Below are 13,115 nucleotides of genomic sequence, written 5' to 3'. Positions count from 1 at the left end.
CATTTGGAAAATATGCTTTCAGGTTAAAACCTTTCACTGCATAAAGGGAGATGCTGAGGATTATGCAGAGACTAGAGGAAAGAAAATCCTGTGTTATTATTTTCATTTTAATATTTTCAGATAAGGAATGAAAGACTGTAAATCAATAAATCTGTAATGAAACCATGAATGCAGGCTAGAGGCATCTATTCTTTTGCACAGCATCCATTCATAAAGGCCCAAAGGAGGAATTCTCCCAGGTCTAAATGTCAGCATCAGTCATGTTCCTTGTCTTGCAGACCCTGGAATCTTATAATGGATTGTTTCTATCCTTGTACCAAAGGAGAAACAGCAGTTACGTGTTGGAAGATGAGAGCCATGTATCTGTGGACAACTGTCAAAGTAAAGCAAGTAGCTCCCTGGATGTTCCATTGTTTCTTTCTGACTGGGCAAACCCGACCTTCCCGTGTTTGTTTACTTGTGAAAGGATCTTTCTTTTTTTTTTTTTTTTTTTGGTTTTTCGAGACAGGGTTTCTCTGTGTAGCTTTGCGCCTTTCCTGGAACTCACTTGGTAGTCCAGGCTGGCCTCGAACTCACAGAGATCCACCTGGCTCTGCCTCCCGAGTGCTGGGATTAAAGGCGTGCGCCACCACCGCCCGGCTGAAAGGATCTTTCTGTATGACTCAGGCTGCATGGGCTCTTGATCATCTGGACTCAGTGTTGGGATTACAGGTGTGGACTACCAACTTAAACATTTCACCCAGTTTTAACATGTCTTTATTTTATTTACTGGAGAAATTGTTACAAACAGTGCTCATGAATTCCTGTATATGTCTTTTTATTTATGTATCTATGATACATATAAATAGAAACATGAACATAAAAGAGATGAGATAGATGCAGATGGAGCTATAGACTTCGTCATAATATAACTTGGAAATGCCCATACTTAGGTCTCGGGTCAAGCAAAGTACAGCTTTTTAGAAGTGGGTATGTGCCCTTTGCACATGGCCCTGGCAAGCAAGCAGAACATAATAGAAGACTGTTGTGTCTGTCTGCTGGGTAGTCACTGTGCAGGAGGCCACTGTGAAGAAATGTAGCCAGCACCTGGCAAGTGCCTGCACTCCCCCTTCCCAGTCAATCAGTTGTGTGCTTCTGCAGGACTCGGACCTGTCTGTAGAAAGCCTGTGGCCAGTTATGAAGGCGCTGCCATGTTGCACGTCTCAACAGACCTTCCCCGGCTCAGGGAGGTTTTGTAAGCTGAACAGGACCAGCCAGCTATTCCACAGTGGCAAATGTTCTGGCCTGAGACAGTCAGACATTAGGCTCTTTGCTCTGCACTGTGTCAGGTGCTGCTGAGAACAAAGCAAGGGGCAGAATGGATGTAGAAAAGAGGACAGGCATCCAAAGAAGCCCGGAATGCTGGAATAAGAATAGAACAAAAGATAGAGAACTCAGGCTGAAAAGACTCAAAATGTCTCAAGTGATAATTATGCAATTACAGTGGCAAAACACTTGTTAAATCAGGATTGCACATTAAGGGAAATCAGAAGGGTTTCATAAGCCCATTGCATGAGACATTAATCATAAAACAATCTACAATAAATACAAAGGGTAACACAGTAGGAATCAGTAGACCACACTAAGAATATGAGACAATACTGTGACTCTGTGTCTATATATAGTCATTCCTTGGAGGTCTAGTAACCCCTAGTTAAATCTAAACTGAAAATTATATATGATTATTGAAAATGCTAACTCCAGCTAATGCATGTCTGTAATCCTAGCACTCCGGAGGTAGAGGCAGGAGGATCACAAGTTCAAAGCCAGTCTGGGCTACAGAGCAAGTCCCTGTCAAAACCCCCAAACACACAGAAGACATTAATGTGGGAGGTCTGAATTGCACTGTTGTATCCCTGAAATGCAGGAAGTACCCAAGAGTCAGCGCATGAACTACTGAGTGAATAAAGCTGGTACTTACGATCAGCAACACCATGCAGCGGCACTGGGAGAAATGCTGTGTGAGGCTCCATTCAGGTGAGGCCTGTGTGGGGGCCACTGCTCCTGAGGGTGATATGTGCCATCTGCCCTGGGCCTGGTTCTGAGGGTTCCCCTCTAGTTAGAGAAGCTGTGGACTCCAAAGAGTCACTATCTATTGAAAGGAATCATGAGCTCAGTTTGGAGGAATAGGAATGAGCAGTACTTATAAGATCCTCTGTCTTCTGGAGCAGTAGAGTATGATTGGGTGTGTGTGTAGGGGAAACAGAGAGACAGATAGACAGATACACACACACACACACACAGACAGAGGGACAGAGAGAAACACACAGAGAGGATGTAAGCATGCTATTGAGAATATGTACCAGCTTACGCATATTTGGCAGGAAGGCAACAGTGAAGTAAAGCGACAGCGAGAAAGTGAAGCAAACAGGGGTACCAGGCTGTGCCAGGCGTAAGAGGCGGCCAGGCCTACACTTGTTAAGACTGGAATCCGAAATGGTCAGTGATGGGTAAGAATAATTCTCAGTGACTTGGAGACACTAATGTGCTTTGTAGATACAGTTGCGATTGGATACGTGGTATAAACCAATCCCACTTAACACCCCACTTGTAACGACAGGTTTAAAGCAGCACTGGAAATATACATATGCTCTGAGGCATGCCAATTGACGATGGCACATCTGATCTCATTCCACCACCTACTTTTATTAAGCTGGTCCTGCCCGAGTACTCTTTGAGTGTCTAGTTTTTTTTTTGTGTGTGTGTGTGTGAACTGAGTCAACATAGAATCACCTTCCCAGAGCCACAGAGAGAATGGCACCAGTTGCCTCCTGGGAAAATCTCAGTGGGTTCCCAGCTCCTGGTGGAATTTGGCAAGTGAATGTCCTGCATCTGTGAAAAGGGATACAAAGTAGATTTGAGAATATGTTACTGATTCCCAAAGAGAGAGAGGATGATTTTCTTATTAGAGTAGAGATTCTCTAGTTATCAGGACATTTGGAAAGCCTCAACCACATAGCAGATGAACGTGGTACTCTAACCTTTTAATCCTAGCACTGAGGAGGCTGAGGCAGGATGAGTGTGAGTTCAAAGCCAGCTTGGGCTACATAGTTGGGCCATGTCACAGAACAAATCAGATGAAACTAGACAACAGCTGGAGAGACTCCTAAGGAAGATGAATATTAGAATCAGAGATGGAGGGAGGGAGGGGGAGGGAGGGAGGGAGGGAGGGAGAGGGAGGGAGGGAGGGAGGGAGAGAGAGAGAGAGAGAGAGAGAGAGAGAGAGAGAGAGAGAGAGAGAGAGCGAGCAAGCAGACCAGGATGGCATGTTAGAAGCTACCATAGAATCATTGTCCTTGGTTCTGACCCTCAGAGCAGACCAGCATTTCTGAATCAGGAAGCCTGGGCAGAACCCAAGGCTTCGAGTTTTCAGATAATGTGATGTTGATATTAGGGTTGGGTACCTACAAGTTGAAATCCCTCTCACAGAGGGAGGGCTCTGCGCATGTTTTTGTCCTGCAGCATCACTTAAAGGGGATTGAGTATGAGGCTGTCTGCTAAGAAGAGATTGGGCCATGTAAGAATCCATTTCCCCATGGCTTTCCCAAGACCTCTACCTGGAAGACCAGAAATGTACCTTCCCAGAATAGCTTTAGCCAGGCCTGGTCCATGGCAAGGCAGCCATTCTCTCTGGAGCGGAGGGTCTGCCATCTAGGATGAAAACCCTCTTGTAGGGCTGTAGGCAAACAGGAGAAGGACCAGCAGGAGCTGCCTAACTGCAGAGCTGGCTCACCTCAGCATCCTCTGCTGCTTTGTACTCTAGACTCACAGCCAGGCCAGAGAGGATGGCACTTGTATTCACAGCTGTGGGACAGAATGGAGGTGTGTGGAGGATGGAATTGCTAACATTGGCATAGCAGCTGGCTGCATTAGTAATATATCAAATTGGGACCACAGATCTGAGTAGCAGAGGCAATTCCACAGCATCTTATCTCTGGGCTGGAGGGTCATGCTGCTAAAACTGCTGGGAATTGCAGAGCACAGCATCACAGGAGAACACAGGTGGTGAGGACCGGTAATCAGGAAAGCACCTCCCTTGGGAGGGCCAAGGACTTCCATGTATCAAGCCTATGGTGCCCCTGACCTGGGGATGAGGGTGACTCACATACAATGTTATCTCATTACATTTTCACAGCAGTCCCTGCAACGTGTTAATAGCTTCACTTTACTGATGGGCAAATAGGCTGAGAAAGCTAATCTAACTTTCCCCGCTACCACAGGGCAGCAGATGGGAGTCTCTTCCTAAGCGTTTTGAGAACTGGAACATTCATGAGGACAATTTAGCACTGAAAGTTGTAACAGCCTTTTGCCCCTGACTCTCTCGACCTGGTGGCAGAATAGATTATAATTGTTTCAGGAATGGAGAATGCACTGGCTAGTACCTGGCACTTTTTTTTTTCTTTTTTGGCATTCGAGTAATATTTGTTTCTAGAACAATGCATGAATGGGCATACACACACACACACACACACACACACACACACACACACACACACACACACGGGGAACTGTACAAACACATTTCAGGTAGGTGTCAAAGTCCCCAAGGCTTTTTAGTGGATCAGCCTGTAGTTTGGGTCCTGCAGGAGAATTGCTTATTTCAAAGGCTAGATCTGCAGTGATCAGAGTATTTGAGGGACTGGGGAGGGGGCAATAATTGAATTAGGATTTTCAAAAATGGCATGTTTCCATCATGGTTGGTGAAAATAAAGACAACCAGTTGGGTAGATGCTACCTAGGCAGTAGCCCAGAAATGCTGCTTACTCATCTGTGGCTCAGAGGCAGAGTTTAGCAACAGACAAAAAATGTAATCAAAATAAAACAGGTGCTTTCCCACACAGAGAGTATGAGAATTCGAGGAAAGTAAATTTAGTCTCCCTGTAAGTCCTTAAAATACACACCACACCCATATGAATGTGTCATTAGCAGGCTGAGGGTTTCATACAGAGTAAACATTTGCTATGACTGTCGTTGGGCAACAGCCAACGTGAAGAACCTGAATCCTGAAGGGCGGAGTTTCTCACTGCACAGCCTTTCTCTCTCTGCCACAAACCTCTGCCTTCCTCTGCTCCTCGTTTTACTTGTAATGCTGCTGCTCAGGGCAGAGAGAGATCACAAGTGGAAGAAGAGGAGGCAAAGACGAAGGCATACTGCCCTCAGAGTCCCCCGACACTTGGTAAGGTTAGAGCATTGCACAGGACCCCGGGTTTCAAAAGGCGTTGGAGCAAGCTTACCTACTGAGTGAGGATGGTATCCATCATAGTACAGTCGAAGGGTTGTGGTTTGGGTTTAGGAAGGCTGGACACCTCTCCTGTGGCCCACCAAAGCCACAATTTCTGTAGGTTACATATGATTTCTAATTTGTAAGGTTCACTGTGAAATGAAAATGCTGGGCCTCCTGCTGACGGGGACAAGAAAACTGTTAGAGCTGTAACAGCCGCAAAAAATAGCTCCTGGTTCTTGGCACGCAGCTTCGAAGACCCCTGAGATTCCCCGAGGAGGCAGAGTTGAGAGGAACATCTTTCCTTATGTGTAACAAACCCCTCTTGCCCCTACCAGGGTTGATGCTAGTGGGAAAATCTTGGGTCCTGGGAGCTGGTTGCCCTGAGCTCTTCTGTCATAGCGTGTGTAATTGATCTTGGCTTTCCACACATGAATGAGTACCTGAGATAAGTGAAAAAGAGAGAGTTTACTTTGGGCTATCGACACAGAGGTTTCGGTCTTTGCTTAGTCGGGCTCATTGCTCCTGGTCCTGTCGCATGCCATGGTGTGCAGCACATTGTGGAACAAAGACACTTGCCTCACAAAAGCCAAGAAGCAGAGAGAAAGCAGAGGTTGGCCTAGGTCACACTTCCTCTACTAGGCCTCACTTGCGATGGGGTCAGTCACCTGCCAATAGTGCCAGCACTTAGTGATCGAGTTTCAACACATGGGCCTTTGAGGGACACTTCCAAAGCATAGCAGACAACTCCAGGAGGGCTTAACCTAAGTGGTGGTGCACTAGAAACCTCCGCGAGCACCTGAAAAACACCCTCCCTGACTCTGCCCCATAATCTCCTCTGTGTGTTTGCTTTGGAGCTGTGCCCTTTATCATAAACCGGTGATAGTAAGTGTCATAATTAGCTTCAGCTGTCAAGTTGGCACAACCCTACAGTCACCTGGGAAGAGGAACCTCGACTGAAAAACTGCCTCCATCAGATTGGCCTGTGGCCATGTCTGTGAGGCATTTTCTTAATTGCTAATTGATGCAGAAGGGCCCAGCCCATTGTAAACAGTGCCATCCCTAGGCAGGCGGGCCTGAGCTGTGTAAGAAAGCAAGCAGGAAAAGCTAGGGGAAGGAAGTCAGCAAGCTGTGGTCCTCCATGGCTTCTGCTTCGAGTTCTTTTTTTTTTTTTTCAGGTTGCTGCCTTGAGTTCTTGCCCTGGCTTCCCTCAGTCGTAAGTCAAAAGGGAAGTCCACCTTGTTGTGTTGGGGACCTGAAACAGGGGCAGTCTGGCAAGTCTGGCCTTCCCCTGTAGGGTTGGCACCAAGGCTCCAACTCTGCCAGAGCTGGATTAAATTGTAAGACAGCAAATTGATGTCTGTAGAAAAACTGGAGAATTGCCATGAACAAAACTGGGTGACATGGCCCATGCCTGTAATAACAACACTTGGGTGGTAAAGGCAGGTCGATCGGAAATTCTAGGTAATCATCAGCTACATAGGGAGTTGAAGGCTAGCCTAGGCTAACAAGGAAAACCATCTTGAATAGCTTCTTACCTAATGGGTCTCCCTAGCTTGCATATATAACAGAAAGTATTTCTCTCCCCTCTTAAAGGTACAAAAATGCAGAGTTTTCTCTTTTTGTCCACATGACTTTTCTGCTTATGTGCATATTCAGTTTTCCCAGCAGACTTCACTTAGAGGAAAGATAGGCTCAAGAGAGAATTAAGAAATTGAAGACAGAGCATGGGCCTGTGAAACTGGCCCACTAGTGGATGAAGGAGGCAGCAGTGGCCGTGGGTGGAGTCATCGGGTGGCTGATCAAGCCCAATGGAAGAGGTTTGTTCACTTAAGTCTAAGTTGAAAGAGTGAGTTAGTTTATGGCCCTGTCACTTGCTTGGCCACTCTTCTCATTGCTGGCTCTAGACCCTTGTGTTTCTGGTTTGCATGCCTTATCTTTGGCACTTCTGTCACTGAGGTGACAAGAGGGTAAGAGGAGGTCATCTGAAGCTTGCTGCAACCAGCTGAACAGGAGTCTGATGGTACCATGCTGAAAGAGGTCATCCTAAAACCACAGGCTTAAAAGACGCCACGCTGATGAGAATGTCAGGGCCTCCTTAGAGTGCTTCATCCACGCCCCATATTAAGGAGTGGAACCGCGTTAGGACCAGTGGATTAAGGCATTAAGGTCACAGGAGACAAAGCAGTCACCTACCCTGTGGAGTTCCAACAGGGACTCTCCAGTTCTGTCACTGTTCAAGGGTTATCCACCCAGCAGACATCCCGTAGGGAGAAGCCAATAGCTTGTTTTCCCAGCCTGGAAACAAAAGCGCCAACCACAGTGGGAATCAAGGACTTGATGTTATGCAAAAGTTATGCATACTGATGGCCTGTAGGTTTGACCTGCATTTGGGTTGGGTTTGGCCCAGGATGACCTGAAAATGAATTAAAAAATGGTATTAGCACTAAAAAATTTGGACACCCCTTATAGACAACTTTATTTACTCTTTCTCCTGAAAATTCAGCAGAACTAATCACCCTGATCTGAAGGCCCAGGCACTTGTATCCTGAGGAGCTTGGGACTCAGACAGGAACATGCATAAACTCAGGACTCTCCAGCACAGGTAAGCAGTGAGGAGCTTGGGACTTAGGAACTCAGGACTTGCCAGCACAGGTAGGCAGTGAGGAGCTTGGGACTTAGGAACTCAGGACTTTCCAGCACAGGTAGGCAGTGAGGAGCTTGGGACTTAGGAACTCAGGACTTTCCAGTACAGGTAGGCAGTGAGGAGCTTGGGACTTAGGAACTCAGGACTTGCCAGCACAGGTAGGAGTGAGGAGCTTGGGACTTAGGAACTCAGGACTTTCCAGCACAGGTAGGCAATGAGGAGCTTGGGACTTAGACAGGAACTCAGGACTCCCCAGCACAGGTAGGACCTGCCTTAGTATCGCAGCCGACTCCTGGCTTGAAGCTCTTCCCTTGCCTGTCTTTACTAGGACTGTGTTCCTACAGCCCAGGGCCCTGTCTCCCAGCTTCCTGCCAAATAAGATGTCAATGAGAATAATTGCTTTTTAAATTGGGCACCTAATTCTTTCAAACATATCACAATCAATTTTTTTTCTCTATGGCAGTGGAATATCATTTCAAGGAAATTCTTAAATGTGTGTGAGAACCGTGATTGATAAGGAAATAAAATTACCTTATAAATACAAATAATTACTCCAGCAGAAAGAAAACAGAAATATGTTGTGAAGGGCCGGCAAGTGATTGGTTCCAGACTAAAGAGCTATTTTATTTTATTGTTTGGATTCCTGCTAGAGCAGGCAATTATGTGCACTAGGAGTGGGAGGGTCTGTGTGACCTTGAACAATACTGACACCCTTCTGCCTCATGTCTTTACCACCTGCAAAGCAGACTTTGAAGCGCCCACTCCTGCTTTATTACATCAGTAAATTAGACCTTGTGTGCAAGCGCTAGCTATGAGTTCTTCTGCAGACATAGGGCATACATAGCTGATCTTGATATTGTGAATTGGAACACGGACTAAAGTGTTATTTATTCTGAAAACCTGAGGTTATTATTTCCTTGGCAGCTGAATGACCCCTTTAAGCAAGTGCATATTTTCTTATGAGGCTGGGAAAGAATAGAATGAGCCGCTTTCACTTGGCACAAACGCATAGTTTTAAATGTTTGTAATGCCTGGCAAGCATTCTGCCCTGATCACTTTGAATCGTGCTAGTCATAGTCATAATGTAATAAGGCCTTGTTTTTTTTCTTCTATTGCGTTCTTCCAAAAGAATGCAGAATAGATGGGGGTTATTAAAAAGGAGGATTAGATTGTCCTTTGCTACGTCAAATACATGCTGTTCTTATTTTTTTCTTTCTGTTTTCTCTACTGCCAGCCATTTGAAATATACCCACACAAAGTTTATATTCATTTCCACAGAATCCTATATTTTGGTCCGAAGGCAATTTTTTTTTCTTTAAAGGAAAATGCTTGCAAATCATAGAGACCTCATTCTGCCTCTTATAAGTTGATCAGTGGTCCCAGGCCCACCCTCAGGAGGAGGCCTACCCCCTATTCCACACTCTGGAGATTGTTTTATGCCTGTGGGAGAGTTTTCAAGAGACATAGAACCAATAGGATATAATCTGTGTATATTTTGGATTTATTGGGGAATTGCATGTGTTATCTTGGGGAAGGGGAAGTCCTGCAATAGGCTATCTGTAGTTGGAGGACCTGGGATCCTAACGATGTGTCCTAATCAGAACTGATGGTCTCAGAACTGAGAGATCTCATAGTATAACTCTGTCCAAGGCCTAAGGCATGAGAACCAAGGGGCTGCCAGCATGAGTCCTGGAGTTCCACAGTCAGGAAGCTTGGAGTTCTGATATGCAAGAGCCCCAGCAAAAGAGAGAAGAAATGACTTTCTTTTTTTTAATTAAAAAATATTTTATTCATTTTACATACCAATCACAGATCCCCCTCTTCCCCTATCCTGCCCCTTCAGCCTCCCCCTCCCAACCCATTCCCCCATTCCCTCCTACAAGAAGGTAAGTAAGACTTTCCATGAGGAGTCAGCAGAGCCTGGTACATTCAGTAGAGGCAGGTCCAAGCCCCTCCCACTGACTCAAGGCTGCACGAGGTGTTCCACCATAGGTAGTGGGTTCCAAAAAGCCCATTCATCACCAGGGATGGATCCTGATCGTACTGCGTGGGGGCCCCTTAAGCAGATCAAGCTATAAAACTGTCTCCCTTATGCAGAGGGCCTAGTCCAGTCCCATGGAGGCTCCACAGGTGTTGATCTAAATTTCATGAGTTCCCACTAGTTTGGTTTGGTTGTCTCTATATGTTTCCCCATCATGATCTTGATGCCCCTTGCTCATAGAATCCCTCTTCCTTCTCCTTGACTGGACTCCTGGAGCTTGGCCTGATGTTTGGTTGTGGATCTCTGCATCTGCTTTCATCAGTTGCTGGAGAAAGGCTCTATGATGACAGTTAGGGTATTCACCAATCTGATTACTGGGGTAAGTCAGCTCAGGCACCCTCTCCACTACTATTGCTAGTAGTCTAAACTGGGGTCATCCTTGGGGATTCCTGGGAACTTCCCTAGCACCTGGTTTCTCCCTATCCCCGTGATGTCTCCCTCAATCACGGTATCTCTTTCATTGCTCTCCCACTCCATCCCTGTTCCAGCTTGACCATCCCATTCCCTTGTGTTCTCATCCTCCATCCCCTACCCTCCATTGCCCACCCCTCATGCCCGGTTTACTCTAGGAGGTCTCATCTATTTGCCCTTCCCAGGGGGATCCATGCATTCCTCTTTGGGTCTCCTTCTTAGCTAGTTTCTCTGGAGCTGTGGGTTGTAGTCTGGTTATCCTTTGCTTTACATCTATTACGCACTCATGAGTGAGTACATACTATGTTTGTCCTTCTGAGTCTGGGTTATCTCACTCAGGACGATATTTTCTAGTTCCATCCATTTGCCTGCAAAATCCATGATGAGAAATGGCTTTCTTAAGGCAAAGACTTAGACTTAAACTCATGGGTCTTGGGAGGGCGTTTCAAGTCTCAGACAGAGTAGTGAGGAGGTAGACAGGTGGCTCAGCAGTTTCCAGCCTGTATTACTCTTACAGAGAACCTGAATTCAGTTCCCAGCACCCATACTGGGAGGCTCACAGCCATTTGTACCTCCAGCTCCAGGGGATCTGATGCCCCCCCCCCCTTTTTTTTGGCTTCTTCAGGTACCGACATGCCCATGGTACACATAAACTCCCACAGGTACACACACTTGTGCATGTATGAATGTGTGTGCACATGCACACACATGTGATAAATAATATAATACATTTAATAAAAAACGATAGGTACTAGAGAAATGGCCACCTGTAACTCCAGTTTCAGAGAACCCAACACCCTCTCACCTCTGTGGGCAACTGCATGCATGTGGTTCATGTAACTTTACACAGGCATTCAACTACACATGCATAATACATAACAAAGTAGATTTTTTTTTTTTAAAAAAAAAAAAAAACCAATAACAGTGGAGAAAGGTATTTCTTTTTCCCTGCAAGCCTTTCCCATTAAGCCTTTTTATGCCTGAGTTCTGCTTTCCTCAAGTGGACAGTAGCATGTCAAGTAAATCATGGCAGCCTCAATACACCCACTCATTGTTTCCATCAGTGAGTTCTCACGTCAGTATCTGTATGATTTCCCTCCATCTGACCACTTCTCATCTTCCCCTCAGGACTCATTTCATATCAGACATCTGAGTCACCTTATTAGGGCATTTATCCATTCCAAGCATATGCACAGCTTTTCAAAAATATAGCATGAGACTCTTTGTTCCAGGGCTCAGCCAAGTAGTCCCTTTACCTCTGAGTAAAATCGAGGCAGGGAGCAGAGCACTGAGGTTTCCTTTATATTTATTATTAGTATTTTGTTTCTATGAATGTTTGCCTGTATGTATGCATGTGGACTATGTGTTTGCCTGGTGCCTGTAGATGTCAGAAGAGAGCATCAGATTCTGGAATTGGAATTATAGATGGTTGTGAGCCCCATGGGGGTGCTGGGAACTGAAGTCAGATCCTCCACAAGAGCACTCTTAACTACTGAGCTATCTCTTCTGTTCCCTGGGTTTTTTTTTTTTTATAGCAAAAGTTAAGGAATAAGATGTGATTCCATAGGAAGTGGAAAGAATGTTTAGTCAGGAAAAAATAGTTGAAGATTGTAGTAAAGAATGCTTTGGTCTATCAGGTAATCCATTGGTCTTTCAAGTCTTTGTGTCTATGGTGGTAGATTCAGTGGACAAGAGACCATGAGTAAGGGCTGGAGAGACAGCTCAGTGGTTAAAAGCAAGTACTGTTCTTGCAGAGGACCCAAAGTGATCTCAGAACTTACATTGGGTTGCTCACAACTACCTGTAAGTCCAGACCTAGGGGGATCCAATGCTTCTAGCCTTTGTGTGCACTCACACTCATGTTCACCCCCCCTTCCAGAGAGAGAAAGAGAGGAGAGAGAGAGAGAGAGAGAGAGAGAGAGAGAGAGAGAGAGAGAGAGAGAGAGAGAGAGAAAATTAAAAATAATAAAAATAAATCCAAAAGGAGACTGTGAATCAAGACAACTCAGGTGAGCAGCAACTGGCATGGAAAGTCATTGAAGGCATAAACTGTGGTCTGGGCTTGGTCAGATTTCTATTACTGTATCTAAACCCTCAAGATAATCCCAAGCTTCTTTCTTTCTTTTTGAGATGCCAGCCTATTTTTGAATTGCTCATAGCTTTTGAGACAGTGTTGCAGTCAGACATTATGACATGAATGAGTATTGGAAGGGTTTGTTCATCTCGTAGCAGTCACAGACAAAGGGAGAAGAAGTGACAGGATCCCAATTTGCCCATGAATCTGTACTCTAGCATGTATGTCATGGGTTCCCTATCTGGAGTTAGTAGATGTGTGTGTTGAATCTCCCTAGGAAAAGTCTTACCACATGACAACAAGAGAGTGACTATACTTAGGAACACAACAGAAAAACGGTGGTTTCAGTCGGGATACAACGGTAAGGTTTGACCAAAAGCCCCAGCAACTGGTTGAGACTTAAAACTTCGACAAGTGATTCTTCAATCTATATGTCTACTTCAAAGTGAGCCCCGAGGAGGAAAACAAGAATCAGCCTGCTATTTATGGTATGGGTGAGTTTACCTCTGGGCTCCAGATTTGCAAGCAGAAGGATTCAGGGTTTTATGAGTGGAAATTTTAAGGAAACAGGCACCAGTCATGGCCTGACAGTACGTGGCTTTGTGGAAAGTCCTCATGTAGGAGAATCTACGCAAATGTGAGACACGGGAAATAAAAATCCTGTGGTAGGTGAGAGAGTTTT

General features: G+C 45.4%; 1 long non-coding RNA gene across 6 annotated transcripts in view; it reads right to left on the bottom strand.

The window, feature by feature from the left end:
- The window catches only part of LOC128102858 (uncharacterized), a 136,840-nt gene that overhangs the window by 16,352 nt on the left and 107,373 nt on the right, over positions 1-13,115 (bottom strand). For 4 of the 6 annotated variants that reach the window (XR_008215575.1, XR_008215574.1, XR_008215573.1 and 1 more), the window contains 3 exons: positions 5,274-7,676; positions 2,773-2,871; positions 1,961-2,131 (listed from right to left, as the gene is read on the bottom strand). This is a non-coding gene — a long non-coding RNA (uncharacterized LOC128102858). Of the gene's footprint in view, positions 1-739; positions 1,402-1,960; positions 2,132-2,772; positions 2,872-5,273; positions 7,677-13,115 lie in introns of those variants that run through there. The other 2 variants (XR_008215571.1, XR_008215570.1) reach the window with 2 other exon arrangements.

Source organism: Peromyscus californicus, unplaced genomic scaffold (assembly GCF_007827085.1).
Source record: "Peromyscus californicus insignis strain IS unplaced genomic scaffold, ASM782708v3 Scaffold_88__1_contigs__length_174892, whole genome shotgun sequence".
NCBI lineage: Eukaryota > Metazoa > Chordata > Mammalia > Rodentia > Cricetidae > Peromyscus > Peromyscus californicus.
The sequence above is the reverse complement of the archived record's forward strand: the minus strand, read 5'-3'. Positions and strand labels throughout refer to the sequence as shown.